The sequence below is a fragment of the Daphnia magna genome, linkage group LG4, assembly GCF_020631705.1.
Source record: "Daphnia magna isolate NIES linkage group LG4, ASM2063170v1.1, whole genome shotgun sequence".
In the NCBI taxonomy this organism is placed as follows: domain Eukaryota; kingdom Metazoa; phylum Arthropoda; class Branchiopoda; order Diplostraca; family Daphniidae; genus Daphnia; species Daphnia magna.
This window is the reverse complement of record NC_059185.1, coordinates 5,466,379-5,493,733: the sequence shown is the minus strand read 5'-3', so window position 1 is coordinate 5,493,733 and position 27,355 is coordinate 5,466,379. Positions and strand designations below refer to the sequence as shown.

General features: G+C 40.4%; 42 non-coding genes across 42 annotated transcripts; 17 read left to right on the top strand and 25 right to left on the bottom strand.

Moving 5' to 3' along the window:
* Positions 1-346: 346 nt before the first annotated feature.
* On the bottom strand, positions 347-418 carry Trnap-ugg. Its single transcript has one exon. It is a non-coding gene; the product is annotated as a tRNA-Pro (tRNA).
* A 358-nt stretch (positions 419-776) lies between these two features.
* Positions 777-848, top strand: Trnaq-uug. The gene has a single exon. It is a non-coding gene; the product is annotated as a tRNA-Gln (tRNA).
* Positions 849-941: 93 nt separating this feature from the next.
* On the top strand, positions 942-1,013 carry Trnap-cgg. The gene has a single exon. It is a non-coding gene; the product is annotated as a tRNA-Pro (tRNA).
* A 375-nt stretch (positions 1,014-1,388) lies between these two features.
* On the bottom strand, positions 1,389-1,461 carry Trnar-ucg. Its single transcript has one exon. It is a non-coding gene; the product is annotated as a tRNA-Arg (tRNA).
* Positions 1,462-1,545: 84 nt separating this feature from the next.
* Positions 1,546-1,627, bottom strand: Trnal-aag. Its single transcript has one exon. It is a non-coding gene; the product is annotated as a tRNA-Leu (tRNA).
* Positions 1,628-1,981: 354 nt separating this feature from the next.
* On the bottom strand, positions 1,982-2,053 carry Trnap-ugg. Its single transcript has one exon. It is a non-coding gene; the product is annotated as a tRNA-Pro (tRNA).
* A 358-nt stretch (positions 2,054-2,411) lies between these two features.
* On the top strand, positions 2,412-2,483 carry Trnaq-uug. Its single transcript has one exon. It is a non-coding gene; the product is annotated as a tRNA-Gln (tRNA).
* A 93-nt stretch (positions 2,484-2,576) lies between these two features.
* On the top strand, positions 2,577-2,648 carry Trnap-cgg. Its single transcript has one exon. It is a non-coding gene; the product is annotated as a tRNA-Pro (tRNA).
* Positions 2,649-3,023: 375 nt separating this feature from the next.
* On the bottom strand, positions 3,024-3,096 carry Trnar-ucg. Its single transcript has one exon. It is a non-coding gene; the product is annotated as a tRNA-Arg (tRNA).
* An 84-nt stretch (positions 3,097-3,180) lies between these two features.
* Trnal-aag lies at positions 3,181-3,262 on the bottom strand. Its single transcript has one exon. It is a non-coding gene; the product is annotated as a tRNA-Leu (tRNA).
* A 354-nt stretch (positions 3,263-3,616) lies between these two features.
* Trnap-ugg lies at positions 3,617-3,688 on the bottom strand. The gene has a single exon. It is a non-coding gene; the product is annotated as a tRNA-Pro (tRNA).
* Positions 3,689-4,046: 358 nt separating this feature from the next.
* Positions 4,047-4,118, top strand: Trnaq-uug. Its single transcript has one exon. It is a non-coding gene; the product is annotated as a tRNA-Gln (tRNA).
* A 93-nt stretch (positions 4,119-4,211) lies between these two features.
* Trnap-cgg lies at positions 4,212-4,283 on the top strand. Its single transcript has one exon. It is a non-coding gene; the product is annotated as a tRNA-Pro (tRNA).
* A 375-nt stretch (positions 4,284-4,658) lies between these two features.
* On the bottom strand, positions 4,659-4,731 carry Trnar-ucg. The gene has a single exon. It is a non-coding gene; the product is annotated as a tRNA-Arg (tRNA).
* Positions 4,732-4,815: 84 nt separating this feature from the next.
* Positions 4,816-4,897, bottom strand: Trnal-aag. Its single transcript has one exon. It is a non-coding gene; the product is annotated as a tRNA-Leu (tRNA).
* Positions 4,898-5,251: 354 nt separating this feature from the next.
* Positions 5,252-5,323, bottom strand: Trnap-ugg. The gene has a single exon. It is a non-coding gene; the product is annotated as a tRNA-Pro (tRNA).
* Positions 5,324-5,681: 358 nt separating this feature from the next.
* Positions 5,682-5,753, top strand: Trnaq-uug. The gene has a single exon. It is a non-coding gene; the product is annotated as a tRNA-Gln (tRNA).
* Positions 5,754-5,846: 93 nt separating this feature from the next.
* Trnap-cgg lies at positions 5,847-5,918 on the top strand. Its single transcript has one exon. It is a non-coding gene; the product is annotated as a tRNA-Pro (tRNA).
* Positions 5,919-6,293: 375 nt separating this feature from the next.
* Positions 6,294-6,366, bottom strand: Trnar-ucg. Its single transcript has one exon. It is a non-coding gene; the product is annotated as a tRNA-Arg (tRNA).
* An 84-nt stretch (positions 6,367-6,450) lies between these two features.
* Trnal-aag lies at positions 6,451-6,532 on the bottom strand. Its single transcript has one exon. It is a non-coding gene; the product is annotated as a tRNA-Leu (tRNA).
* Positions 6,533-6,886: 354 nt separating this feature from the next.
* Positions 6,887-6,958, bottom strand: Trnap-ugg. The gene has a single exon. It is a non-coding gene; the product is annotated as a tRNA-Pro (tRNA).
* A 358-nt stretch (positions 6,959-7,316) lies between these two features.
* Trnaq-uug lies at positions 7,317-7,388 on the top strand. The gene has a single exon. It is a non-coding gene; the product is annotated as a tRNA-Gln (tRNA).
* A 93-nt stretch (positions 7,389-7,481) lies between these two features.
* On the top strand, positions 7,482-7,553 carry Trnap-cgg. Its single transcript has one exon. It is a non-coding gene; the product is annotated as a tRNA-Pro (tRNA).
* Positions 7,554-7,928: 375 nt separating this feature from the next.
* On the bottom strand, positions 7,929-8,001 carry Trnar-ucg. The gene has a single exon. It is a non-coding gene; the product is annotated as a tRNA-Arg (tRNA).
* An 84-nt stretch (positions 8,002-8,085) lies between these two features.
* On the bottom strand, positions 8,086-8,167 carry Trnal-aag. The gene has a single exon. It is a non-coding gene; the product is annotated as a tRNA-Leu (tRNA).
* Positions 8,168-8,521: 354 nt separating this feature from the next.
* On the bottom strand, positions 8,522-8,593 carry Trnap-ugg. The gene has a single exon. It is a non-coding gene; the product is annotated as a tRNA-Pro (tRNA).
* A 358-nt stretch (positions 8,594-8,951) lies between these two features.
* Positions 8,952-9,023, top strand: Trnaq-uug. Its single transcript has one exon. It is a non-coding gene; the product is annotated as a tRNA-Gln (tRNA).
* Positions 9,024-9,116: 93 nt separating this feature from the next.
* Positions 9,117-9,188, top strand: Trnap-cgg. Its single transcript has one exon. It is a non-coding gene; the product is annotated as a tRNA-Pro (tRNA).
* Positions 9,189-9,563: 375 nt separating this feature from the next.
* Positions 9,564-9,636, bottom strand: Trnar-ucg. The gene has a single exon. It is a non-coding gene; the product is annotated as a tRNA-Arg (tRNA).
* An 84-nt stretch (positions 9,637-9,720) lies between these two features.
* On the bottom strand, positions 9,721-9,802 carry Trnal-aag. The gene has a single exon. It is a non-coding gene; the product is annotated as a tRNA-Leu (tRNA).
* Positions 9,803-10,156: 354 nt separating this feature from the next.
* Positions 10,157-10,228, bottom strand: Trnap-ugg. The gene has a single exon. It is a non-coding gene; the product is annotated as a tRNA-Pro (tRNA).
* A 358-nt stretch (positions 10,229-10,586) lies between these two features.
* On the top strand, positions 10,587-10,658 carry Trnaq-uug. Its single transcript has one exon. It is a non-coding gene; the product is annotated as a tRNA-Gln (tRNA).
* Positions 10,659-10,751: 93 nt separating this feature from the next.
* Trnap-cgg lies at positions 10,752-10,823 on the top strand. Its single transcript has one exon. It is a non-coding gene; the product is annotated as a tRNA-Pro (tRNA).
* Positions 10,824-11,198: 375 nt separating this feature from the next.
* Positions 11,199-11,271, bottom strand: Trnar-ucg. The gene has a single exon. It is a non-coding gene; the product is annotated as a tRNA-Arg (tRNA).
* Positions 11,272-11,355: 84 nt separating this feature from the next.
* On the bottom strand, positions 11,356-11,437 carry Trnal-aag. The gene has a single exon. It is a non-coding gene; the product is annotated as a tRNA-Leu (tRNA).
* A 354-nt stretch (positions 11,438-11,791) lies between these two features.
* On the bottom strand, positions 11,792-11,863 carry Trnap-ugg. The gene has a single exon. It is a non-coding gene; the product is annotated as a tRNA-Pro (tRNA).
* Positions 11,864-12,221: 358 nt separating this feature from the next.
* On the top strand, positions 12,222-12,293 carry Trnaq-uug. The gene has a single exon. It is a non-coding gene; the product is annotated as a tRNA-Gln (tRNA).
* Positions 12,294-12,386: 93 nt separating this feature from the next.
* Trnap-cgg lies at positions 12,387-12,458 on the top strand. Its single transcript has one exon. It is a non-coding gene; the product is annotated as a tRNA-Pro (tRNA).
* A 375-nt stretch (positions 12,459-12,833) lies between these two features.
* On the bottom strand, positions 12,834-12,906 carry Trnar-ucg. The gene has a single exon. It is a non-coding gene; the product is annotated as a tRNA-Arg (tRNA).
* Positions 12,907-12,990: 84 nt separating this feature from the next.
* On the bottom strand, positions 12,991-13,072 carry Trnal-aag. The gene has a single exon. It is a non-coding gene; the product is annotated as a tRNA-Leu (tRNA).
* Positions 13,073-13,426: 354 nt separating this feature from the next.
* Positions 13,427-13,498, bottom strand: Trnap-ugg. Its single transcript has one exon. It is a non-coding gene; the product is annotated as a tRNA-Pro (tRNA).
* Positions 13,499-13,856: 358 nt separating this feature from the next.
* Trnaq-uug lies at positions 13,857-13,928 on the top strand. Its single transcript has one exon. It is a non-coding gene; the product is annotated as a tRNA-Gln (tRNA).
* Positions 13,929-27,355: the final 13,427 nt, after the last annotated feature.

The following is a 27,355-nucleotide window of genomic DNA, read 5'->3' as shown; positions in this document are numbered from 1 at the left end:
TGCGGCAAGCGGATGTTCCTTAAGGCTGAATTTGCAAGTTTTCTATTACAACATATGAACCAATGTCCCAGATTGGTTAGCAACTTTGTTTGGTAATATCGCAAGATATAAAAGTACTTTGTTTTATCTAACTTCGAAAGGATTATATAGGTTTGAAATGACTTGCTTTGCTTATTGATGATGAACACAGATTGCCGAAGGTGAAAGCTAATTTAGCTCACGTGCAGAGTAATTCAAAGCGTCTGTTAAGAGAGAGTTCATGAGCTGTGTTTGATATTACATTAGTGCAAATTTCCACATGCAAATCCACTAAATGATGTTATCTTGAAACATTTGAATAACCTTGGGGCTCATCCGGGATTTGAACCCGGGACCTCCTACACCCAAAGCAGGAATCATACCACTAGACCAATGAGCCACATGCAAGAACGCACCAGTTGAGCGAGCGACTTACAGATAGCTTACAATATCATTCTAATAAATGTTTGATTCCTCCAGTCCACCGCTCAACCAATTGAGCCATCAAAGGATGATGTAGATGGAAGGGGTAACGTCAAGTGGATTTCACCTTAGACTAATGCTTCTAGAAAACTGTTCAACATTGCGTAGTATGGCAATGAACGAAGCAGTGCAATTTCTACGCGTTACACCTTACCATCTTAACGACTAATTTTCGACCGTGTGGATGGATCAGAGCTTACGCCTTACATTTTAAGTACCTTCCGTATGGTCGTAAGGCGTCGAAAAGTCACTTTTCTGGATAAAGTTACGACAACGGTTCCATGGTGTAATGGTTATCACATCAGACTTTGACTCTGATAATCTGAGTTCGATTCTCAGTGGAACCTTCATTTATGATCGTTTCGCCCTTGAAAGACTATTTCTAGTCTATGATGATCAAGGTTTTTATAGGCATTTAATGTTTTATAGATCACGTATCAGGCTCATTGGTCTAGTAGTATGATACTTGCTTCGGGTGTAAGTGATCCCGGGTTCAATTCCCGGATGGGCCCATTATAGTTTATTTCATCCGGAGGATTTACAAGTGATGTTATTCCTCTTTATGTAAGATTACTACGGTCGACCGAAATCACAGAAAACACTAAAGATGTACCTGTGCTTGTTTCAGCAGGATTAGGATGTACTTGGCCGTTGCGTTTAGAAATCCTCGTCGTGAATGCCAACGGAAACATCGAATAATCAAGTCTACGTAATCGCCGGTATCCGATGTACTTATTTACCCCGTACCTTGGTGTGCCCTTGAGGCATCGCACATAACTAGGAGCAACGCAAGCAATGGGTGGGTAGTAGTTTGTTGCTGTGAAATGTACTTGTGTTGCCATCTGAGTTGTTTCGTCGATTTCCTATACTTTAATATAAGATAGAACTGATCGTAGCAGGACTCGAACCTGCAATCTTCGGATCCGAAGTCCGACGCCTTATCCATTAGGCCACACGACCCTATTAATATCGAGACATTGAATGTATAAATAAAAATGATCATCTCAATGTTGGGTAAAAGATAAATTTTAATTTAGTAATGAATGGCAGCGATGGGATTCGAACCCATGCCCCCGAAGAGACTGGTGCCTTAAACCAGCGCCTTGGACCGCTCGGCCACGCTACCTTGATAATTGCGGCAAGCGGATGTTCCTTAAGGCTGAATTTGCAAGTTTTCTATTACAACATATGAACCAATGTCCCAGATTGGTTAGCAACTTTGTTTGGTAATATCGCAAGATATAAAAGTACTTTGTTTTATCTAACTTCGAAAGGATTATATAGGTTTGAAATGACTTGCTTTGCTTATTGATGATGAACACAGATTGCCGAAGGTGAAAGCTAATTTAGCTCACGTGCAGAGTAATTCAAAGCGTCTGTTAAGAGAGAGTTCATGAGCTGTGTTTGATATTACATTAGTGCAAATTTCCACATGCAAATCCACTAAATGATGTTATCTTGAAACATTTGAATAACCTTGGGGCTCATCCGGGATTTGAACCCGGGACCTCCTACACCCAAAGCAGGAATCATACCACTAGACCAATGAGCCACATGCAAGAACGCACCAGTTGAGCGAGCGACTTACAGATAGCTTACAATATCATTCTAATAAATGTTTGATTCCTCCAGTCCACCGCTCAACCAATTGAGCCATCAAAGGATGATGTAGATGGAAGGGGTAACGTCAAGTGGATTTCACCTTAGACTAATGCTTCTAGAAAACTGTTCAACATTGCGTAGTATGGCAATGAACGAAGCAGTGCAATTTCTACGCGTTACACCTTACCATCTTAACGACTAATTTTCGACCGTGTGGATGGATCAGAGCTTACGCCTTACATTTTAAGTACCTTCCGTATGGTCGTAAGGCGTCGAAAAGTCACTTTTCTGGATAAAGTTACGACAACGGTTCCATGGTGTAATGGTTATCACATCAGACTTTGACTCTGATAATCTGAGTTCGATTCTCAGTGGAACCTTCATTTATGATCGTTTCGCCCTTGAAAGACTATTTCTAGTCTATGATGATCAAGGTTTTTATAGGCATTTAATGTTTTATAGATCACGTATCAGGCTCATTGGTCTAGTAGTATGATACTTGCTTCGGGTGTAAGTGATCCCGGGTTCAATTCCCGGATGGGCCCATTATAGTTTATTTCATCCGGAGGATTTACAAGTGATGTTATTCCTCTTTATGTAAGATTACTACGGTCGACCGAAATCACAGAAAACACTAAAGATGTACCTGTGCTTGTTTCAGCAGGATTAGGATGTACTTGGCCGTTGCGTTTAGAAATCCTCGTCGTGAATGCCAACGGAAACATCGAATAATCAAGTCTACGTAATCGCCGGTATCCGATGTACTTATTTACCCCGTACCTTGGTGTGCCCTTGAGGCATCGCACATAACTAGGAGCAACGCAAGCAATGGGTGGGTAGTAGTTTGTTGCTGTGAAATGTACTTGTGTTGCCATCTGAGTTGTTTCGTCGATTTCCTATACTTTAATATAAGATAGAACTGATCGTAGCAGGACTCGAACCTGCAATCTTCGGATCCGAAGTCCGACGCCTTATCCATTAGGCCACACGACCCTATTAATATCGAGACATTGAATGTATAAATAAAAATGATCATCTCAATGTTGGGTAAAAGATAAATTTTAATTTAGTAATGAATGGCAGCGATGGGATTCGAACCCATGCCCCCGAAGAGACTGGTGCCTTAAACCAGCGCCTTGGACCGCTCGGCCACGCTACCTTGATAATTGCGGCAAGCGGATGTTCCTTAAGGCTGAATTTGCAAGTTTTCTATTACAACATATGAACCAATGTCCCAGATTGGTTAGCAACTTTGTTTGGTAATATCGCAAGATATAAAAGTACTTTGTTTTATCTAACTTCGAAAGGATTATATAGGTTTGAAATGACTTGCTTTGCTTATTGATGATGAACACAGATTGCCGAAGGTGAAAGCTAATTTAGCTCACGTGCAGAGTAATTCAAAGCGTCTGTTAAGAGAGAGTTCATGAGCTGTGTTTGATATTACATTAGTGCAAATTTCCACATGCAAATCCACTAAATGATGTTATCTTGAAACATTTGAATAACCTTGGGGCTCATCCGGGATTTGAACCCGGGACCTCCTACACCCAAAGCAGGAATCATACCACTAGACCAATGAGCCACATGCAAGAACGCACCAGTTGAGCGAGCGACTTACAGATAGCTTACAATATCATTCTAATAAATGTTTGATTCCTCCAGTCCACCGCTCAACCAATTGAGCCATCAAAGGATGATGTAGATGGAAGGGGTAACGTCAAGTGGATTTCACCTTAGACTAATGCTTCTAGAAAACTGTTCAACATTGCGTAGTATGGCAATGAACGAAGCAGTGCAATTTCTACGCGTTACACCTTACCATCTTAACGACTAATTTTCGACCGTGTGGATGGATCAGAGCTTACGCCTTACATTTTAAGTACCTTCCGTATGGTCGTAAGGCGTCGAAAAGTCACTTTTCTGGATAAAGTTACGACAACGGTTCCATGGTGTAATGGTTATCACATCAGACTTTGACTCTGATAATCTGAGTTCGATTCTCAGTGGAACCTTCATTTATGATCGTTTCGCCCTTGAAAGACTATTTCTAGTCTATGATGATCAAGGTTTTTATAGGCATTTAATGTTTTATAGATCACGTATCAGGCTCATTGGTCTAGTAGTATGATACTTGCTTCGGGTGTAAGTGATCCCGGGTTCAATTCCCGGATGGGCCCATTATAGTTTATTTCATCCGGAGGATTTACAAGTGATGTTATTCCTCTTTATGTAAGATTACTACGGTCGACCGAAATCACAGAAAACACTAAAGATGTACCTGTGCTTGTTTCAGCAGGATTAGGATGTACTTGGCCGTTGCGTTTAGAAATCCTCGTCGTGAATGCCAACGGAAACATCGAATAATCAAGTCTACGTAATCGCCGGTATCCGATGTACTTATTTACCCCGTACCTTGGTGTGCCCTTGAGGCATCGCACATAACTAGGAGCAACGCAAGCAATGGGTGGGTAGTAGTTTGTTGCTGTGAAATGTACTTGTGTTGCCATCTGAGTTGTTTCGTCGATTTCCTATACTTTAATATAAGATAGAACTGATCGTAGCAGGACTCGAACCTGCAATCTTCGGATCCGAAGTCCGACGCCTTATCCATTAGGCCACACGACCCTATTAATATCGAGACATTGAATGTATAAATAAAAATGATCATCTCAATGTTGGGTAAAAGATAAATTTTAATTTAGTAATGAATGGCAGCGATGGGATTCGAACCCATGCCCCCGAAGAGACTGGTGCCTTAAACCAGCGCCTTGGACCGCTCGGCCACGCTACCTTGATAATTGCGGCAAGCGGATGTTCCTTAAGGCTGAATTTGCAAGTTTTCTATTACAACATATGAACCAATGTCCCAGATTGGTTAGCAACTTTGTTTGGTAATATCGCAAGATATAAAAGTACTTTGTTTTATCTAACTTCGAAAGGATTATATAGGTTTGAAATGACTTGCTTTGCTTATTGATGATGAACACAGATTGCCGAAGGTGAAAGCTAATTTAGCTCACGTGCAGAGTAATTCAAAGCGTCTGTTAAGAGAGAGTTCATGAGCTGTGTTTGATATTACATTAGTGCAAATTTCCACATGCAAATCCACTAAATGATGTTATCTTGAAACATTTGAATAACCTTGGGGCTCATCCGGGATTTGAACCCGGGACCTCCTACACCCAAAGCAGGAATCATACCACTAGACCAATGAGCCACATGCAAGAACGCACCAGTTGAGCGAGCGACTTACAGATAGCTTACAATATCATTCTAATAAATGTTTGATTCCTCCAGTCCACCGCTCAACCAATTGAGCCATCAAAGGATGATGTAGATGGAAGGGGTAACGTCAAGTGGATTTCACCTTAGACTAATGCTTCTAGAAAACTGTTCAACATTGCGTAGTATGGCAATGAACGAAGCAGTGCAATTTCTACGCGTTACACCTTACCATCTTAACGACTAATTTTCGACCGTGTGGATGGATCAGAGCTTACGCCTTACATTTTAAGTACCTTCCGTATGGTCGTAAGGCGTCGAAAAGTCACTTTTCTGGATAAAGTTACGACAACGGTTCCATGGTGTAATGGTTATCACATCAGACTTTGACTCTGATAATCTGAGTTCGATTCTCAGTGGAACCTTCATTTATGATCGTTTCGCCCTTGAAAGACTATTTCTAGTCTATGATGATCAAGGTTTTTATAGGCATTTAATGTTTTATAGATCACGTATCAGGCTCATTGGTCTAGTAGTATGATACTTGCTTCGGGTGTAAGTGATCCCGGGTTCAATTCCCGGATGGGCCCATTATAGTTTATTTCATCCGGAGGATTTACAAGTGATGTTATTCCTCTTTATGTAAGATTACTACGGTCGACCGAAATCACAGAAAACACTAAAGATGTACCTGTGCTTGTTTCAGCAGGATTAGGATGTACTTGGCCGTTGCGTTTAGAAATCCTCGTCGTGAATGCCAACGGAAACATCGAATAATCAAGTCTACGTAATCGCCGGTATCCGATGTACTTATTTACCCCGTACCTTGGTGTGCCCTTGAGGCATCGCACATAACTAGGAGCAACGCAAGCAATGGGTGGGTAGTAGTTTGTTGCTGTGAAATGTACTTGTGTTGCCATCTGAGTTGTTTCGTCGATTTCCTATACTTTAATATAAGATAGAACTGATCGTAGCAGGACTCGAACCTGCAATCTTCGGATCCGAAGTCCGACGCCTTATCCATTAGGCCACACGACCCTATTAATATCGAGACATTGAATGTATAAATAAAAATGATCATCTCAATGTTGGGTAAAAGATAAATTTTAATTTAGTAATGAATGGCAGCGATGGGATTCGAACCCATGCCCCCGAAGAGACTGGTGCCTTAAACCAGCGCCTTGGACCGCTCGGCCACGCTACCTTGATAATTGCGGCAAGCGGATGTTCCTTAAGGCTGAATTTGCAAGTTTTCTATTACAACATATGAACCAATGTCCCAGATTGGTTAGCAACTTTGTTTGGTAATATCGCAAGATATAAAAGTACTTTGTTTTATCTAACTTCGAAAGGATTATATAGGTTTGAAATGACTTGCTTTGCTTATTGATGATGAACACAGATTGCCGAAGGTGAAAGCTAATTTAGCTCACGTGCAGAGTAATTCAAAGCGTCTGTTAAGAGAGAGTTCATGAGCTGTGTTTGATATTACATTAGTGCAAATTTCCACATGCAAATCCACTAAATGATGTTATCTTGAAACATTTGAATAACCTTGGGGCTCATCCGGGATTTGAACCCGGGACCTCCTACACCCAAAGCAGGAATCATACCACTAGACCAATGAGCCACATGCAAGAACGCACCAGTTGAGCGAGCGACTTACAGATAGCTTACAATATCATTCTAATAAATGTTTGATTCCTCCAGTCCACCGCTCAACCAATTGAGCCATCAAAGGATGATGTAGATGGAAGGGGTAACGTCAAGTGGATTTCACCTTAGACTAATGCTTCTAGAAAACTGTTCAACATTGCGTAGTATGGCAATGAACGAAGCAGTGCAATTTCTACGCGTTACACCTTACCATCTTAACGACTAATTTTCGACCGTGTGGATGGATCAGAGCTTACGCCTTACATTTTAAGTACCTTCCGTATGGTCGTAAGGCGTCGAAAAGTCACTTTTCTGGATAAAGTTACGACAACGGTTCCATGGTGTAATGGTTATCACATCAGACTTTGACTCTGATAATCTGAGTTCGATTCTCAGTGGAACCTTCATTTATGATCGTTTCGCCCTTGAAAGACTATTTCTAGTCTATGATGATCAAGGTTTTTATAGGCATTTAATGTTTTATAGATCACGTATCAGGCTCATTGGTCTAGTAGTATGATACTTGCTTCGGGTGTAAGTGATCCCGGGTTCAATTCCCGGATGGGCCCATTATAGTTTATTTCATCCGGAGGATTTACAAGTGATGTTATTCCTCTTTATGTAAGATTACTACGGTCGACCGAAATCACAGAAAACACTAAAGATGTACCTGTGCTTGTTTCAGCAGGATTAGGATGTACTTGGCCGTTGCGTTTAGAAATCCTCGTCGTGAATGCCAACGGAAACATCGAATAATCAAGTCTACGTAATCGCCGGTATCCGATGTACTTATTTACCCCGTACCTTGGTGTGCCCTTGAGGCATCGCACATAACTAGGAGCAACGCAAGCAATGGGTGGGTAGTAGTTTGTTGCTGTGAAATGTACTTGTGTTGCCATCTGAGTTGTTTCGTCGATTTCCTATACTTTAATATAAGATAGAACTGATCGTAGCAGGACTCGAACCTGCAATCTTCGGATCCGAAGTCCGACGCCTTATCCATTAGGCCACACGACCCTATTAATATCGAGACATTGAATGTATAAATAAAAATGATCATCTCAATGTTGGGTAAAAGATAAATTTTAATTTAGTAATGAATGGCAGCGATGGGATTCGAACCCATGCCCCCGAAGAGACTGGTGCCTTAAACCAGCGCCTTGGACCGCTCGGCCACGCTACCTTGATAATTGCGGCAAGCGGATGTTCCTTAAGGCTGAATTTGCAAGTTTTCTATTACAACATATGAACCAATGTCCCAGATTGGTTAGCAACTTTGTTTGGTAATATCGCAAGATATAAAAGTACTTTGTTTTATCTAACTTCGAAAGGATTATATAGGTTTGAAATGACTTGCTTTGCTTATTGATGATGAACACAGATTGCCGAAGGTGAAAGCTAATTTAGCTCACGTGCAGAGTAATTCAAAGCGTCTGTTAAGAGAGAGTTCATGAGCTGTGTTTGATATTACATTAGTGCAAATTTCCACATGCAAATCCACTAAATGATGTTATCTTGAAACATTTGAATAACCTTGGGGCTCATCCGGGATTTGAACCCGGGACCTCCTACACCCAAAGCAGGAATCATACCACTAGACCAATGAGCCACATGCAAGAACGCACCAGTTGAGCGAGCGACTTACAGATAGCTTACAATATCATTCTAATAAATGTTTGATTCCTCCAGTCCACCGCTCAACCAATTGAGCCATCAAAGGATGATGTAGATGGAAGGGGTAACGTCAAGTGGATTTCACCTTAGACTAATGCTTCTAGAAAACTGTTCAACATTGCGTAGTATGGCAATGAACGAAGCAGTGCAATTTCTACGCGTTACACCTTACCATCTTAACGACTAATTTTCGACCGTGTGGATGGATCAGAGCTTACGCCTTACATTTTAAGTACCTTCCGTATGGTCGTAAGGCGTCGAAAAGTCACTTTTCTGGATAAAGTTACGACAACGGTTCCATGGTGTAATGGTTATCACATCAGACTTTGACTCTGATAATCTGAGTTCGATTCTCAGTGGAACCTTCATTTATGATCGTTTCGCCCTTGAAAGACTATTTCTAGTCTATGATGATCAAGGTTTTTATAGGCATTTAATGTTTTATAGATCACGTATCAGGCTCATTGGTCTAGTAGTATGATACTTGCTTCGGGTGTAAGTGATCCCGGGTTCAATTCCCGGATGGGCCCATTATAGTTTATTTCATCCGGAGGATTTACAAGTGATGTTATTCCTCTTTATGTAAGATTACTACGGTCGACCGAAATCACAGAAAACACTAAAGATGTACCTGTGCTTGTTTCAGCAGGATTAGGATGTACTTGGCCGTTGCGTTTAGAAATCCTCGTCGTGAATGCCAACGGAAACATCGAATAATCAAGTCTACGTAATCGCCGGTATCCGATGTACTTATTTACCCCGTACCTTGGTGTGCCCTTGAGGCATCGCACATAACTAGGAGCAACGCAAGCAATGGGTGGGTAGTAGTTTGTTGCTGTGAAATGTACTTGTGTTGCCATCTGAGTTGTTTCGTCGATTTCCTATACTTTAATATAAGATAGAACTGATCGTAGCAGGACTCGAACCTGCAATCTTCGGATCCGAAGTCCGACGCCTTATCCATTAGGCCACACGACCCTATTAATATCGAGACATTGAATGTATAAATAAAAATGATCATCTCAATGTTGGGTAAAAGATAAATTTTAATTTAGTAATGAATGGCAGCGATGGGATTCGAACCCATGCCCCCGAAGAGACTGGTGCCTTAAACCAGCGCCTTGGACCGCTCGGCCACGCTACCTTGATAATTGCGGCAAGCGGATGTTCCTTAAGGCTGAATTTGCAAGTTTTCTATTACAACATATGAACCAATGTCCCAGATTGGTTAGCAACTTTGTTTGGTAATATCGCAAGATATAAAAGTACTTTGTTTTATCTAACTTCGAAAGGATTATATAGGTTTGAAATGACTTGCTTTGCTTATTGATGATGAACACAGATTGCCGAAGGTGAAAGCTAATTTAGCTCACGTGCAGAGTAATTCAAAGCGTCTGTTAAGAGAGAGTTCATGAGCTGTGTTTGATATTACATTAGTGCAAATTTCCACATGCAAATCCACTAAATGATGTTATCTTGAAACATTTGAATAACCTTGGGGCTCATCCGGGATTTGAACCCGGGACCTCCTACACCCAAAGCAGGAATCATACCACTAGACCAATGAGCCACATGCAAGAACGCACCAGTTGAGCGAGCGACTTACAGATAGCTTACAATATCATTCTAATAAATGTTTGATTCCTCCAGTCCACCGCTCAACCAATTGAGCCATCAAAGGATGATGTAGATGGAAGGGGTAACGTCAAGTGGATTTCACCTTAGACTAATGCTTCTAGAAAACTGTTCAACATTGCGTAGTATGGCAATGAACGAAGCAGTGCAATTTCTACGCGTTACACCTTACCATCTTAACGACTAATTTTCGACCGTGTGGATGGATCAGAGCTTACGCCTTACATTTTAAGTACCTTCCGTATGGTCGTAAGGCGTCGAAAAGTCACTTTTCTGGATAAAGTTACGACAACGGTTCCATGGTGTAATGGTTATCACATCAGACTTTGACTCTGATAATCTGAGTTCGATTCTCAGTGGAACCTTCATTTATGATCGTTTCGCCCTTGAAAGACTATTTCTAGTCTATGATGATCAAGGTTTTTATAGGCATTTAATGTTTTATAGATCACGTATCAGGCTCATTGGTCTAGTAGTATGATACTTGCTTCGGGTGTAAGTGATCCCGGGTTCAATTCCCGGATGGGCCCATTATAGTTTATTTCATCCGGAGGATTTACAAGTGATGTTATTCCTCTTTATGTAAGATTACTACGGTCGACCGAAATCACAGAAAACACTAAAGATGTACCTGTGCTTGTTTCAGCAGGATTAGGATGTACTTGGCCGTTGCGTTTAGAAATCCTCGTCGTGAATGCCAACGGAAACATCGAATAATCAAGTCTACGTAATCGCCGGTATCCGATGTACTTATTTACCCCGTACCTTGGTGTGCCCTTGAGGCATCGCACATAACTAGGAGCAACGCAAGCAATGGGTGGGTAGTAGTTTGTTGCTGTGAAATGTACTTGTGTTGCCATCTGAGTTGTTTCGTCGATTTCCTATACTTTAATATAAGATAGAACTGATCGTAGCAGGACTCGAACCTGCAATCTTCGGATCCGAAGTCCGACGCCTTATCCATTAGGCCACACGACCCTATTAATATCGAGACATTGAATGTATAAATAAAAATGATCATCTCAATGTTGGGTAAAAGATAAATTTTAATTTAGTAATGAATGGCAGCGATGGGATTCGAACCCATGCCCCCGAAGAGACTGGTGCCTTAAACCAGCGCCTTGGACCGCTCGGCCACGCTACCTTGATAATTGCGGCAAGCGGATGTTCCTTAAGGCTGAATTTGCAAGTTTTCTATTACAACATATGAACCAATGTCCCAGATTGGTTAGCAACTTTGTTTGGTAATATCGCAAGATATAAAAGTACTTTGTTTTATCTAACTTCGAAAGGATTATATAGGTTTGAAATGACTTGCTTTGCTTATTGATGATGAACACAGATTGCCGAAGGTGAAAGCTAATTTAGCTCACGTGCAGAGTAATTCAAAGCGTCTGTTAAGAGAGAGTTCATGAGCTGTGTTTGATATTACATTAGTGCAAATTTCCACATGCAAATCCACTAAATGATGTTATCTTGAAACATTTGAATAACCTTGGGGCTCATCCGGGATTTGAACCCGGGACCTCCTACACCCAAAGCAGGAATCATACCACTAGACCAATGAGCCACATGCAAGAACGCACCAGTTGAGCGAGCGACTTACAGATAGCTTACAATATCATTCTAATAAATGTTTGATTCCTCCAGTCCACCGCTCAACCAATTGAGCCATCAAAGGATGATGTAGATGGAAGGGGTAACGTCAAGTGGATTTCACCTTAGACTAATGCTTCTAGAAAACTGTTCAACATTGCGTAGTATGGCAATGAACGAAGCAGTGCAATTTCTACGCGTTACACCTTACCATCTTAACGACTAATTTTCGACCGTGTGGATGGATCAGAGCTTACGCCTTACATTTTAAGTACCTTCCGTATGGTCGTAAGGCGTCGAAAAGTCACTTTTCTGGATAAAGTTACGACAACGGTTCCATGGTGTAATGGTTATCACATCAGACTTTGACTCTGATAATCTGAGTTCGATTCTCAGTGGAACCTTCATTTATGATCGTTTCGCCCTTGAAAGACTATTTCTAGTCTATGATGATCAAGGTTTTTATAGGCATTTAATGTTTTATAGATCACGTATCAGGCTCATTGGTCTAGTAGTATGATACTTGCTTCGGGTGTAAGTGATCCCGGGTTCAATTCCCGGATGGGCCCATTATAGTTTATTTCATCCGGAGGATTTACAAGTGATGTTATTCCTCTTTATGTAAGATTACTACGGTCGACCGAAATCACAGAAAACACTAAAGATGTACCTGTGCTTGTTTCAGCAGGATTAGGATGTACTTGGCCGTTGCGTTTAGAAATCCTCGTCGTGAATGCCAACGGAAACATCGAATAATCAAGTCTACGTAATCGCCGGTATCCGATGTACTTATTTACCCCGTACCTTGGTGTGCCCTTGAGGCATCGCACATAACTAGGAGCAACGCAAGCAATGGGTGGGTAGTAGTTTGTTGCTGTGAAATGTACTTGTGTTGCCATCTGAGTTGTTTCGTCGATTTCCTATACTTTAATATAAGATAGAACTGATCGTAGCAGGACTCGAACCTGCAATCTTCGGATCCGAAGTCCGACGCCTTATCCATTAGGCCACACGACCCTATTAATATCGAGACATTGAATGTATAAATAAAAATGATCATCTCAATGTTGGGTAAAAGATAAATTTTAATTTAGTAATGAATGGCAGCGATGGGATTCGAACCCATGCCCCCGAAGAGACTGGTGCCTTAAACCAGCGCCTTGGACCGCTCGGCCACGCTACCTTGATAATTGCGGCAAGCGGATGTTCCTTAAGGCTGAATTTGCAAGTTTTCTATTACAACATATGAACCAATGTCCCAGATTGGTTAGCAACTTTGTTTGGTAATATCGCAAGATATAAAAGTACTTTGTTTTATCTAACTTCGAAAGGATTATATAGGTTTGAAATGACTTGCTTTGCTTATTGATGATGAACACAGATTGCCGAAGGTGAAAGCTAATTTAGCTCACGTGCAGAGTAATTCAAAGCGTCTGTTAAGAGAGAGTTCATGAGCTGTGTTTGATATTACATTAGTGCAAATTTCCACATGCAAATCCACTAAATGATGTTATCTTGAAACATTTGAATAACCTTGGGGCTCATCCGGGATTTGAACCCGGGACCTCCTACACCCAAAGCAGGAATCATACCACTAGACCAATGAGCCACATGCAAGAACGCACCAGTTGAGCGAGCGACTTACAGATAGCTTACAATATCATTCTAATAAATGTTTGATTCCTCCAGTCCACCGCTCAACCAATTGAGCCATCAAAGGATGATGTAGATGGAAGGGGTAACGTCAAGTGGATTTCACCTTAGACTAATGCTTCTAGAAAACTGTTCAACATTGCGTAGTATGGCAATGAACGAAGCAGTGCAATTTCTACGCGTTACACCTTACCATCTTAACGACTAATTTTCGACCGTGTGGATGGATCAGAGCTTACGCCTTACATTTTAAGTACCTTCCGTATGGTCGTAAGGCGTCGAAAAGTCACTTTTCTGGATAAAGTTACGACAACGGTTCCATGGTGTAATGGTTATCACATCAGACTTTGACTCTGATAATCTGAGTTCGATTCTCAGTGGAACCTTCATTTATGATCGTTTCGCCCTTGAAAGACTATTTCTAGTCTATGATGATCAAGGTTTTTATAGGCATTTAATGTTTTATAGATCACGTATCAGGCTCATTGGTCTAGTAGTATGATACTTGCTTCGGGTGTAAGTGATCCCCGGTTCTTCTTCTTCTTCTTCTTCTTCTTCTTCTTCTTCTTCTTCTTCTTCTTCTTCTTCTTCTTCTTCTTCTTCTTCTTCTTCTTCTTCTTCTTCTTCTTCTTCTTCTTCTTCTTCTTCTTCTTCTTCTTCTTCTTCTTCTTCTTCTTCTTCTTCTTCTTCTTCATCTTCTTCTTCTTCTTCTTCTTCTTCTTCTTCTTCTTCTTCTTCTTCTTCTTCTTCTTCTTCTTCTTCTTCTTCTTCTTCTTCTTCTTCTTCTTCTTCTTCTTCTTCTTCTTCTTCTTCTTCTTCTTCTTCTTCTTCTTCTTCTTCTTCTTCTTCTTCTTCTTCTTCTTCTTCTTCTTCTTCTTCTTCTTCTTCTTCTTCTTCTTCTTCTTCTTCTTCTTCTTCTTCTTCTTCTTCTTCTTCTTCTTCTTCTTCTTCTTCTTCTTCTTCTTCTTCTTCTTCTTCTTCTTCTTCTTCTTCTTCTTCTTCTTCTTCTTCTTCTTCTTCTTCTTCTTCTTCTTCTTCTTCTTCTTCTTCTTCTTCTTCTTCTTCTTCTTCTTCTTCTTCTTCTTCTTCTTCTTCTTCTTCTTCTTCTTCTTCTTCTTCTTCTTCTTCTTCTTCTTCTTCTTCTTCTTCTTCTTCTTCTTCTTCTTCTTCTTCTTCTTCTTCTTCTTCTTCTTCTTCTTCTTCTTCTTCTTCTTCTTCTTCTTCTTCTTCTTCTTCTTCTTCTTCTTCTTCTTCTTCTTCTTCTTCTTCTTCTTCTTCTTCTTCTTCTTCTTCTTCTTCTTCTTCTTCTTCTTCTTCTTCTTCTTCTTCTTCTTCTTCTTCTTCTTCTTCTTCTTCTTCTTCTTCTTCTTCTTCTTCTTCTTCTTCTTCTTCTTCTTCTTCTTCTTCTTCTTCTTCTTCTTCTTCTTCTTCTTCTTCTTCTTCTTCTTCTTCTTCTTCTTCTTCTTCTTCTTCTTCTTCTTCTTCTTCTTCTTCTTCTTCTTCTTCTTCTTCTTCTTCTTCTTCTTCTTCTTCTTCTTCTTCTTCTTCTTCTTCTTCTTCTTCTTCTTCTTCTTCTTCTTCTTCTTCTTCTTCTTCTTCTTCTTCTTCTTCTTCTTCTTCTTCTTCTTCTTCTTCTTCTTCTTCTTCTTCTTCTTCTTCTTCTTCTTCTTCTTCTTCTTCTTCTTCTTCTTCTTCTTCTTCTTCTTCTTCTTCTTCTTCTTCTTCTTCTTCTTCTTCTTCTTCTTCTTCTTCTTCTTCTTCTTCTTCTTCTTCTTCTTCTTCTTCTTCTTCTTCTTCTTCTTCTTCTTCTTCTTCTTCTTCTTCTTCTTCTTCTTCTTCTTCTTCTTCTTCTTCTTCTTCTTCTTCTTCTTCTTCTTCTTCTTCTTCTTCTTCTTCTTCTTCTTCTTCTTCTTCTTCTTCTTCTTCTTCTTCTTCTTCTTCTTCTTCTTCTTCTTCTTCTTCTTCTTCTTCTTCTTCTTCTTCTTCTTCTTCTTCTTCTTCTTCTTCTTCTTCTTCTTCTTCTTCTTCTTCTTCTTCTTCTTCTTCTTCTTCTTCTTCTTCTTCTTCTTCTTCTTCTTCTTCTTCTTCTTCTTCTTCTTCTTCTTCTTCTTCTTCTTCTTCTTCTTCTTCTTCTTCTTCTTCTTCTTCTTCTTCTTCTTCTTCTTCTTCTTCTTCTTCTTCTTCTTCTTCTTCTTCTTCTTCTTCTTCTTCTTCTTCTTCTTCTTCTTCTTCTTCTTCTTCTTCTTCTTCTTCTTCTTCTTCTTCTTCTTCTTCTTCTTCTTCTTCTTCTTCTTCTTCTTCTTCTTCTTCTTCTTCTTCTTCTTCTTCTTCTTCTTCTTCTTCTTCTTCTTCTTCTTCTTCTTCTTCTTCTTCTTCTTCTTCTTCTTCTTCTTCTTCTTCTTCTTCTTCTTCTTCTTCTTCTTCTTCTTCTTCTTCTTCTTCTTCTTCTTCTTCTTCTTCTTCTTCTTCTTCTTCTTCTTCTTCTTCTTCTTCTTCTTCTTCTTCTTCTTCTTCTTCTTCTTCTTCTTCTTCTTCTTCTTCTTCTTCTTCTTCTTCTTCTTCTTCTTCTTCTTCTTCTTCTTCTTCTTCTTCTTCTTCTTCTTCTTCTTCTTCTTCTTCTTCTTCTTCTTCTTCTTCTTCTTCTTCTTCTTCTTCTTCTTCTTCTTCTTCTTCTTCTTCTTCTTCTTCTTCTTCTTCTTCTTCTTCTTCTTCTTCTTCTTCTTCTTCTTCTTCTTCTTCTTCTTCTTCTTCTTCTTCTTCTTCTTCTTCTTCTTCTTCTTCTTCTTCTTCTTCTTCTTCTTCTTCTTCTTCTTCTTCTTCTTCTTCTTCTTCTTCTTCTTCTTCTTCTTCTTCTTCTTCTTCTTCTTCTTCTTCTTCTTCTTCTTCTTCTTCTTCTTCTTCTTCTTCTTCTTCTTCTTCTTCTTCTTCTTCTTCTTCTTCTTCTTCTTCTTCTTCTTCTTCTTCTTCTTCCTCTCGCCTCTCTTCGTGCGGCCTCTCGCGCTGGCCTCGTGCTGGCCTCTCGCGTGCGGAAATCAGGCAATTGACGGGTATAGTTAAACAAATAAGCAGTCTGAGGAAAAGTAATGGTTAAAACAATGAAAGTCACTTGCATTTTTATACAGTGTACAAGCCTGCGATGTTACTGAAATGGCAATCATAGGAGGAAATCTAAGCTTACTCGACTGTTGAACGGATAATGCTAGGCTAATTTACGTGGATCAAAATAGGGATTGCTAAGGCAAGCTGGCGGTAACAAAAAAACAGATATGATTGAGAAAAGGCCGCGTGGAAAGTGGATGGGTGTGAACAACTTTGGCATTGGTGGTGTGGCATCAATTGAACATGCATAAAACTTATTACTCTAACCATCAGCCCCAAGATTGCCATCACAAACGTGGCCTTGCTAAACAGGTTCGTATGTCACGCCAAAATCAATGCATAATTGTGCCACCAAATGTTGCTAACTGAATTTTCGTTCAGTAAAAGAAACGATAGCGGTATAACTGGCAAAAAGCTGAGGATTGTACAGATCTGTTACGATTTTTTGCTTACCCAAGCATTCAACACTAATGTAGTATTTATCTCGGTAGAACATGCATTGCGGGACATGAGATAAATAAGGGATGCCTACGGTTAACGTCATCCAATCCATAATGTACGTTTGACCACACCGTATTGTACTCAAAGAAAAGAAATCTGCTGGTGACGCAAGTAGTGCTGTCATCCGACTGAGTACTACCACCAGAGATGCCGGCTAATAAGGACATCCCAAAGAACGTTCGAATGAATTTCTTTTAAAACTAAAGAAGGATAGCAAACAACACTTAATGGGCGTGACACGAAGACCGGTTTTCTAAACCGTAACGCGTGTAGACTATATGTTGCTCAAAGAGAAACCGCGTTCCAATACTTGATGGTCTTTCTAATGCATTGCTTTTTGCTTAGTCTGACTTGACACGGTCTACGCGCGTGAAACCGGTATATCTCGCAAACTGAAATGGAAAATTTTCCGTTGATGACAGATTCCCTGATCTGGGCGAGAAACGATCTTTGTAGGAGTCCTTCAGAAAATGCATCAACTACGATTCCCAACAGTTGAACAAACAATATTTCTAACGTTTGTAAAAAAGTTTTATTCCAGTCCTACCAAGCGGACCCATTTTATATTGAAATTAAGGCTATTTTGATTAAAAAGAAGGTGTGGGGGGTCTAAATTTTATTTTAAAAATAAAATAAAAAATCAGTAAGCTATTTATGACCTAATACACCCCAATTCCAACTTTTGCAGCAAAATTCGAAAATTTTGCGGAAATGAAACACCCTAATGTACAAAGTAAAACCAAACATTATTGAAAATATCAAACTGTGAATTTTGAACTTTGGGGTCGAAAAGAACAATTTTGTGGAGAGGGATTCATAAGTAAAGAAAGATATTTACAACATGTATAAGATAAAATTAAACATTATTGAAAATATCAAACTGTGAATTTTGAACTTTGGAATCGAAAAGAACAATTTCGTGGAAGAGAAAAATAAGTACAGAAACATATTTACAACATGCATAAGGTAGAACGCAACATTATCGAAAATATCAAACAGTGAATTTTGAAGTTTGTCGCGTCGAAAAGAACAATTTTGCGGCACATATATACATACTGTAAGTAAAGAAAGATATTTACGTTATGTACAAATGAAACCAAATATGCTTGCCTCCTTCCATAGTAACTCACCTTCAAGATTGATTGATTCATTTAAGGATAAAATCCCCCGTAAAGGTAGCCGAACCACTGTGGCGGAGGTGAAGCCAATCTGCGTACTCTGCCATCCCCACAAGCAAATCAGGTGGAGTTCCTCTTCCGGTGGCTGGAAACATGCGTGAGATGTGGCATGCACTTTTAACGAGTATAAGTGCAGTACCGTAATCTCATCACGGGAATGCAAACCTGTACCGGAAAGAAGACAATTGAAACAAGCCGACAGAAGTCCCCACGCACGACAATGGCCCAACTGCTTTGACGGGTTCGTCCACCAATCTCTTTGGTTTGTTACTAGGAGTCAGCATCGGAGGTGAAGGATAAATTAGCCTAGACCTTTTAGACTTTCTGCTCCTTGAACAGGCGCAGGCAGCTGCCTAATTTTCCGCGCAACACGCACTTCTTGTTCGATTCGTCTTCAACCATGTCCACAAAGTAGCGGTGCCACAGCTGCTTCTTTCGCTGAGGTGTGAGCCGTCCTAAGGACGCAAAAGGAATCTCGACGATGGCTGGTAGAGATTCTACAATTTCCTTGGTCACGTTGCGGCGCCCTTCGTGGTTCCCTTGTGTAATCAAGACTCGAACTTGACTTTGCGGCTCTTTTGGTGGCGTAACCACTACCTTTACGCCGTGCGCCTCCTGGAACGCCTTGACATGTTTCCCCTCTTTTCCGGTAATCTGGCCGTAATATTGCGAAGCAACGTTCAGTTGATATCTTCCAGGTAGTTCTTGTTAAACGACTGCGTTGATGACCTTAAAATCGGAAGATTTCACGTTAGGCGGCGCCTCCTGTTTGGCTGGTGGTGATGCCACAGGTTTCACCTCCTCAAGGACATCTTGCTTTGGGCTGATGTCAGCTTGAAGTACTCCAGACGATTCCTGGATGATGGTTTATCCTTGGATATCTTGATTCCTAAAGCGGATATCCATACAGGGAAACACGGGTACTTCTGGCTTCTGAGCGATCTCCTCATAACGTGGAGCTGCTGCCTCTTGCACGATTGGAGGGACAGGGACGTCCTGCACGTCATCTTGGGAAGAATGCTTGGAAGATTCGTCAACAACAGCCTCAACAGCTTGTTCATCACTAGCGTGCAGTTCGGGCAAGTCTTCATTCTCCACCAGAGTAGCAACGGGGGGTTGCTCCGATTCCGGGGTGATGAGAGTCGATCTGCTCTGCCCTTGTACGATCATTTCCCATTCAGCAAGCTCGTTGCTCTGACAAAGGTTAACTGATTCTAGTTCTGCAATTCTTGCTGCGCTGGAAACCAGTTCAGCAGGAATTTGCAGTAACTCGCTTTCGTGGCAATCAGCTGCCGTTTGCAGGTCTTGCACGTTGGTCAGTGCTGCTTGCCACTTGGATTGAACGTCGCCGATTTCTTCGGCCAGAGCGGCATTCTCCACAACAGCTCGGTCTCGTTCAGCTGTAACGTTGATCAGATCATTCGAAACCAAATCGTTCTGGCAACGAAGACGAGCATTATCCAACTCTAGTGCCAAATGTTGTTGGGATAAATGGCCATGCATTGCAATCAGCGCGTCACGATTTGCTGATCGAAGATCATCAAGATCGTTTTCGAAAAGTCTTTGTTTAATGTCGATTTTGACCTGAAGGTATGAGCTCTTCGCTTGCAGATACTCGAGTTCGGCTGTCTCTTGACAAAGTTGTTCAGATAATTTCTGCGTCTGCAAAGCGAATTCGTTTCTTTCCTTTTCCAGTCTCGACGCTTTCTCCTTCAGCAGGGCAATCTCATCCTTAAGGTCACCAATATGGACGTTTCCCGAAGTCGAAGATTCTTCACCGATGTTGACGGACAAAACATGCGGATAGTCAGAACTTCTCCCGTTCAAATTGTCATCATCAGTAGAAGAAATAACTTCGCGTTTTCGAGTCGAATACCAATGGTAAACCGTTAAGGCAGACACTCCTGCAGCAGCGATTCCAAAGATTACTCGATTAATTTTTGCTTTGAAGAATAAAGTAGGATGGATCACTAAAACTTGGTAAGAACACTGATCACTAAAACTTGATCTGAGTACTGATCACGAAAACTTGGAAAGCTGGAAATAAAGATAAAAACAAATCAAACATTTTTTACCATACACAATAGGTCCAGATGAAGGACCGAGCAAAGCTTCTGGCCTCTGATTTTTTGTATTTTCGATGGGAATTTTTGTTAATGACACTTGATGGTTATTTTTCAAATAAAGGTTATTGAAAAAACATTGTTCAATCGTTTAATATAGATATTTAAGTTTTTTTCGTAAGTTATTGCATTAAAGGCAAGGCACTTTCAAATTTTTGGGAGCGGACGATCGACCTAACTTTGTATTATGCGCGAAACACATGACGGTATTTTCAATATTTTAAAGAATTAGCTTATACCGAGCACAAATAAAAGATTCTTTGCTGTTTTAAAACTACTGCAACTAGAGAGAACTTACACTTAAAACAGTGAGTATCTGACATGCTGTTGGCCATCTCTCTTCGTTTTTTTTTTTTCGTAAAATATGTTATTCGAAGTGTGCTTTTCGTTCAACTTGACAATTATGCTAATACGAGAAAGCGTTTATTCCACGGCAGAACAGGATCGACCACAATATTGATTGCTAGTTAAATTGTTTCATCAGTAAGCAAAGGTAATTCGAAGTGTATACGTAATTCTCTTTACAAACAGTAGATAAATAGACAGATAACTTTATATGAGAAAAGAAGTTACGAAGGAAACATAATTTTCGATAGTTTATCATACGAAATATTAAACGTTAGCAATAAAATTCATCTAATTACCAAAGTAACAATTTTCATGAAAATGATCACACAACATTTCACGTCCATCAATTTTTTTTCATCCTTTTGGTCCTAATTTACATAGCGTTCCTTCATCTCTTTTAAGGATTTTCAGCTTTACCTTCTAACTGTTCACTTTCGGATTTATGATGTACTTCCTTTGCTGCACGCTTCTTCAATGCAGGCTTTTGATCTACCACTACATGGATCCAGGGCTGTTCTTCTCCAGATGCGAAAACTGTGTAAACGACGAACTCGAAGACGAAAACCGCAGCCGTTGTGAAAAAACTGATTTGCCATTGACCAAGTGTTTGCTAGAAGAAAAACCAATCTTTATCTGTTGGCAAGCAATCAGCATTTGAAAAATGTTTCTCACATTTCCGTGCGTTAGGTGGCCGACAAACGTGGAAACGATGAAACCAGGAATCGTAGCTGCCGTGTTAGTAAAAGCCATAAGAGTTCCTGCATAATTCGGCGCGATATCAACGTGGTTGGTGAGGAAGCCACAATACATTCCGGCGACAAACATCGTTCCGACAGTCATCAACGCTACGGCGGCTTGGCGATCAAATCCCACCAAACTGACTCCGACAAAACAAGCGGCGGGGGATAAGGATGCTGTTTCAGGATTTAAAAGGTCAGCATTTTCATTCCATTAGTTTCGACCATCAACTGAATTTTAGATTTTTCACACTAGCGGCTAAGCGTGTTCGTTGTGACACATACCAATGGCTGTAGATAGTTTGCGCACAGTCGTCGTTGTGATCCATCCTTTGCTCTTTGCCCAATCTAAACGATTGCTCCATATAATGCTGAATATAGACCATAGACACACGTACGGGATGGCAGATAATCCAGCGTTCTGTTGCAAGTATGGAAATTTTACTTGTATAGCATTCTCAAATTAAGGGGAGTAGATTTAGCTGGTTTACCTGACTGATATTAAAGCTTAAGATGGCCTTCATGTAAGTGGGTAGTTCAACTAACAGCATGTTCCATCCAAAATGACTGCACGAATGAGCAACCAGAATAGCCCAGAACGGACCGGAAGTAGCAAGAGCTTTCCACGGAATAGCCAAATCCTATGGCAAGGCAAAAATAGCAATACAATACAATAAATAAATAAATAAAAATCGACCTATGCTCTCTATATTTAACTGATATCTAATATACCTTATGTCCATGTCCTCCGTGATGGTTTTTTTTCAAATGTTCTCTGTGGAGTTTAGGATGTTCGTGATGTTTGTGTCCTGCATGCCATCCGTGCCATCCGTGAAATCCGTGCCATCCATGGAACCCGTGCCCAGTGACCCAAACCTCTGAAAAATATCTGTTTCTCTGACCATTCTGTTTCAGATACTTTGAAAACCGAAATGACTGTTTTTGATTTTGGTTCTCACCTTAACAAAAAAAGAATTGGCCGCTTCTTTTCGGATATCGTGGTTTCAGTAGAAGGATAGGAAGAGTGGCGTTTTTTTCATGAAAAGTGGGAGGTAGGGCCTACAACATCCCTGTAAAAAACAATAACAGAAGGCAGAGATAGAGGTAATACGGGCTTGCAGTATATAAGAAAAATAAGGGAGGTATAAGGCAAGATCGTTCCGATGAAGCCGTTTCTTACTCGAAATCGAACGTAGAATACAAACAACTGAAGCCCTCTGAATTCAAATTGACCTTCGAATCGAACATGTATTGATAGATTATTTTTCAAATTTCTCATTGCATCGAATCAAAAGAATGTCCTCTAATTATTGAAGGAGTCAAATTATTCCGATAAGCAGAAAGAACAAACTTGAGGCTAGAGAAACATCTTTCTACACTGACTTGTGTAACAGGTACCCCATGAACAATTTCGGCTAGAATAAATAATTCTGGCATGTCAGTTCGTGCATTATACCACCACTGCAGTAAATTTTCAGTCGAATTTATTCGCGGATGACCCTCAAAGTTTTCCAGAAGGTGGTCGATTCGTTTGTTTTCAATGGTGAATGCCGGAGAAACCATAAAATTTTCACGTTCCCGTATGGATGATTCAAACTTATCAAGAGGCCCAATGAAAGACTCAGCGTGTCCGTGAGGGAAAGAGTTATTGTTAGAGTTTCTGTCTAATCTCATTTGATGGACAGCTTGCCACAGATTGACCAAATAAGCTTTGGCTTTTACCCTCTCCTCAGTAGACAGAATTACCTAACAAGCAAAACATGTTAATCTTAGTTATACAAAGCGAAGCTATTTAATTTTACAATTAACCTTAAATATAGGATCTAGATATATTGCTGATCGGAAAATATCATTATCCATCAACAAATTTTCCCGTGTTTGAAGGGCCACGGAAAAAGCTTTCGCAAATACTGTGTCAATTTCTTCTACGTCCATTTTACACGACGTCCACAATTTGTAAAAATCTCCTATGGTCAGCTGTTGCATTTGCAACCTGACTGATGCTTTTCGGGCCGGCTCGAGAACGGAGCATATCTCCTGAATGCCAATCCATTGAATCTCACTGATCTTTAAATCTGCATGAGAATTTTCTATTTCAGTAATGAAGTCCCGAAGCTCAAGAAGACGAGCTAGCATCGCTAGTGTCGAGTTCCACCTGTCGTTATCAAATAATAGTAAAAAAAGGGACAAACGACGGTTATTTATATCACACCTGGTTTTCCCATCAAGTATTGGTTTTTTTCAATTTACTACGCCGAATCGAAACCATAAACACCTGGTTTTTCAAAGCTTTCACCGCCGCATGGGCTATTCCAATTAATCTGTCAACAGATTTTGTTGGATTTTCAGTCAAACCTAAACCCTCTGGCGGCAGACGGACAGATACTGTTTAGCCCACCCATTGTCTCCTCTCTTCGTGACAAGCGGTCAAGTGCTCGGCTCTCTTACCTTTGGAACTGTGAATGCATGTGGGTAACTACTGTTAAGGTGTTTTGTCTATATATATGTGATATACCTGTATTAATGCATATAACTGTGTGTAATCAATATACTAGTTCAACCTGAAGTCTAAGTGTCCTACTATCACAATTAACAGATTTCAATTTAAGCGCGTCCAGCACTGCGAGTTGTAATGTGTGCGCTGCACACCGAAATCCGCGCACAACATCGCGAATGCTTTCCGAGAGTTCGTTAATAACAAGTTCTTCTTCTTCTTCGTCATTATTTATGTTCAGTTCGTAAAAATCAATGTCTTCTTCTTCTTCATCTCCATCCAAGAAAAGTTGCACAGATTTAATCATGTTGCTGCCGTTATCAGTTGTAAGGGAATATATCTGATTGGCAGAAATCCCGTAACTGAAGATGCATTCCAGAATCCATTCTTTTATATGTTCTCCTGTATGTCTCCCATACACTTCTATCATTGCAAGGGTTTTTAGAACTATTTTACCTTTTTCAGCATATTGGATGTTTATTCCAAGTATAGAACGATCAAGACGTGTGCAACAGTCAAATTTCACACATAAGAGTTTCCCAGCTACCTCTTGGAAATAGAGGCGCGTCTATCAGATGCCACTTTAATTGTTTCTTGGCGAACGTTTTGACAAATAATCGCAGAATTAGGTTCAAGAGCTTTAATTATAGGGTCAATAATCATTTGAAAACCACTATCTTCTATTAATGAAATAGGGCGCCCATTGACAGCCACGATATTTACGCACGCTGCCATCAGTTTTTCTTTACTCATCTCAATTGTAATTTTCTTTCATTTTAATTGAGGAGAGTCTTCATGGTCTTCATTACTTTTACGCTTTCTGGCGTTTTTTTTTTATTTCACTATCTCAGAAAAAATATCAGCATGAGAGGGCCCTAATATGAGTTTCTAAATTAGTAGCATGTTTCCCTTTCAAAACGCGCTTGCATTCCCCTATTTTGCACCTACTTGTATTTCCAGTTGCATCGTAATCGAAGTAATTGTGACAAGGGTTTTCGTTATTCCTCCCCATGCTTACACGACACGAAATAATAAACACGAATAACGGTGAAAACTTGGAACACACACACACACACGAACAAGGTGACGCAATATAGACCTATCCTTAAAAAACAGCTGATAGTATTGTATGAAACAGAAAAAAGAGGTAAAAAACGCCCCTCTTTCGGTGGTCTATTTGCATATTTTTCGATTTTCTGTTGGGGTTTTTCTTTGTGGCCAAAACAGGGGAGCGGGTTAAAATACCGGTATTTTTCTGTTGTTTTTTCATCGTTTCGATACGCTGCCCGTGCCAATGATATCCCTGTTGGCTATTTCTTCTTTTCTGCGCATTCCGTTTGTCTGGGATGACGGTAGTCATGACAACAAAGGACCCCTCTGTGATGTTGTGGTCTTCTAATTGCGCTGCTTCCTTAGATGCTTCATGGCTTTCGTGGTCATCGTGATGCATAGACGTTTCAAAAAGCTCCAACTCCACCGGATGGATACGCGGATGATCTTCCGGTGAGTCGAAGACAAATATTAGCCATGAAACGCACCAGATCATAGAGAGACTTCCCTGAACGTAAAACACTGCTTCCCAGCCGAGGGCAGCGAATAAAATAGAGGAAAATGGTAACGAGATTACAGTACCTAGCGCCATGCCTGTCGGTTTAAAGTTGCGTAATCAATTTTAACAGCAAACTCTATGAGAAAATATGCAGCAAAACAACATCTACCAGCATAAGCTAACGACGACCTCAGGTTGCGCTCTTGCAGCAAAACCCATTTTGTCAACATAATGTGAAAGGCTGGTAGAGACAGACCCTATTTCCAAAGGAAACGATTAGCAGTGAAAACAAACATATGTTACAATTCTCAAAAATAAAGAGGACTTCGTAATCAAATTATTGGATCTTACAGCACCCAGTCCTTCAACGAAACGAACAACGAGCACAGCGATGTAACTGATGTAGGCAGCCAAAAAATCCGAATCAGGCGAATAACTTTGAAAAAAAAACTTGGAGTCAAGGTTATGTGAAAGCACCATGAATGTTTAAAATATTTCGTAGAATTTTGAGGCAACACTTCTTGGTTTCGACTTCAAATGGCTTACGAATAAGTCTATATTCAAATCAAATTCCACCCAAAAATAAAAGGAGGAAAAGGAAGGGTAAGCAAACATGCCAGAAACATATAACGTACCCTTACTTATTGTTGGCTTCCAGTAAGTTCTTAAAATTTTCCTTATTTCGTTCAACCCCACCCTGGGGCCCGAGGGTTGTAAACCTCAAAAGAATCTCTTACACTTGCCAAAGGCCAAATTTTGTTTGTTTTGTTTTTTTTTCAGAAGGAATCACAGTTTGCAATAAGAATTACATGGTTTTGGCAAGAAAATCATGTTTCTTTAGTCAAAGAATCACAAAAAAAATCCCTTTTTCGATCCGAGAATCTCGTACACCTCGCCAAAGAGATTTACACACCCCGCTGGGGCACCTTATTTGTCTACTCGATTGGGAAAAACATCTACGAATAGAGGCCAAATTTCGGATAGCTTAACTGTAAATTGCTTACCTTTTGCGAATATGTCAGCAAACTGATGAGAATTTGGTTAAATCCTTGTGCGAATAAGACCCAAGTGAGTCGCCTTTGCTGCGAGCCATCAGACGCAGTGTCGGGTCCCACAGGGTGCATACATTCTTCAGTTTCCGTAATATTGATATGTCGTTCAGGAGCATACAGGACGTTGCGGATGAGCAAAAGCAAATAGTTGATGAATTCGCAATTTCTCGTAGTTAATGGCTGATAATGTTGCAAATTAGGAAACCTTGCTGCCCCTTCCTTCTCCACCCTTTTCCTAAAACCAAGCTTCGCCCCATGCGGAGGCGGACGAGATGTGGAGCGGTAAGGGAGTGTAGGGCGAGAGAGCGATGAGTGTACACGGCATACGAGTGCATCGTTATTGAGTCGCGAGTTTAATTGCGAGTGTAATCGCGTGTCCTTGTCTTTGGAAATTAGGAAATACAGTTGGTTCTCGATTTGTATCTCGTATTCCTGCTGTTGTGTTATTTCTGTCTTGGAGCACTAGGAAACAAACACGATCAACTGCGCAATTCAGAATAAACAGGCTAATTTGGTAAAGGATTCTCGTTTTACATGTGTTAAACAAAATGAAAGGCGATCAACGTCAGCTTCGGTAACGTTAGGGTCAATAAACGCTTCTTTTGCACTGCAGAGAAAATGCGTAAACTCATGGACCATGAACTTGGGCATCGAGATGTCAGCGTGTATCTCGCGTGCGGAAATCAGGCAATCGACGGGTATAGTTAAACAAATAAGCAGTCTGAGGAAAAG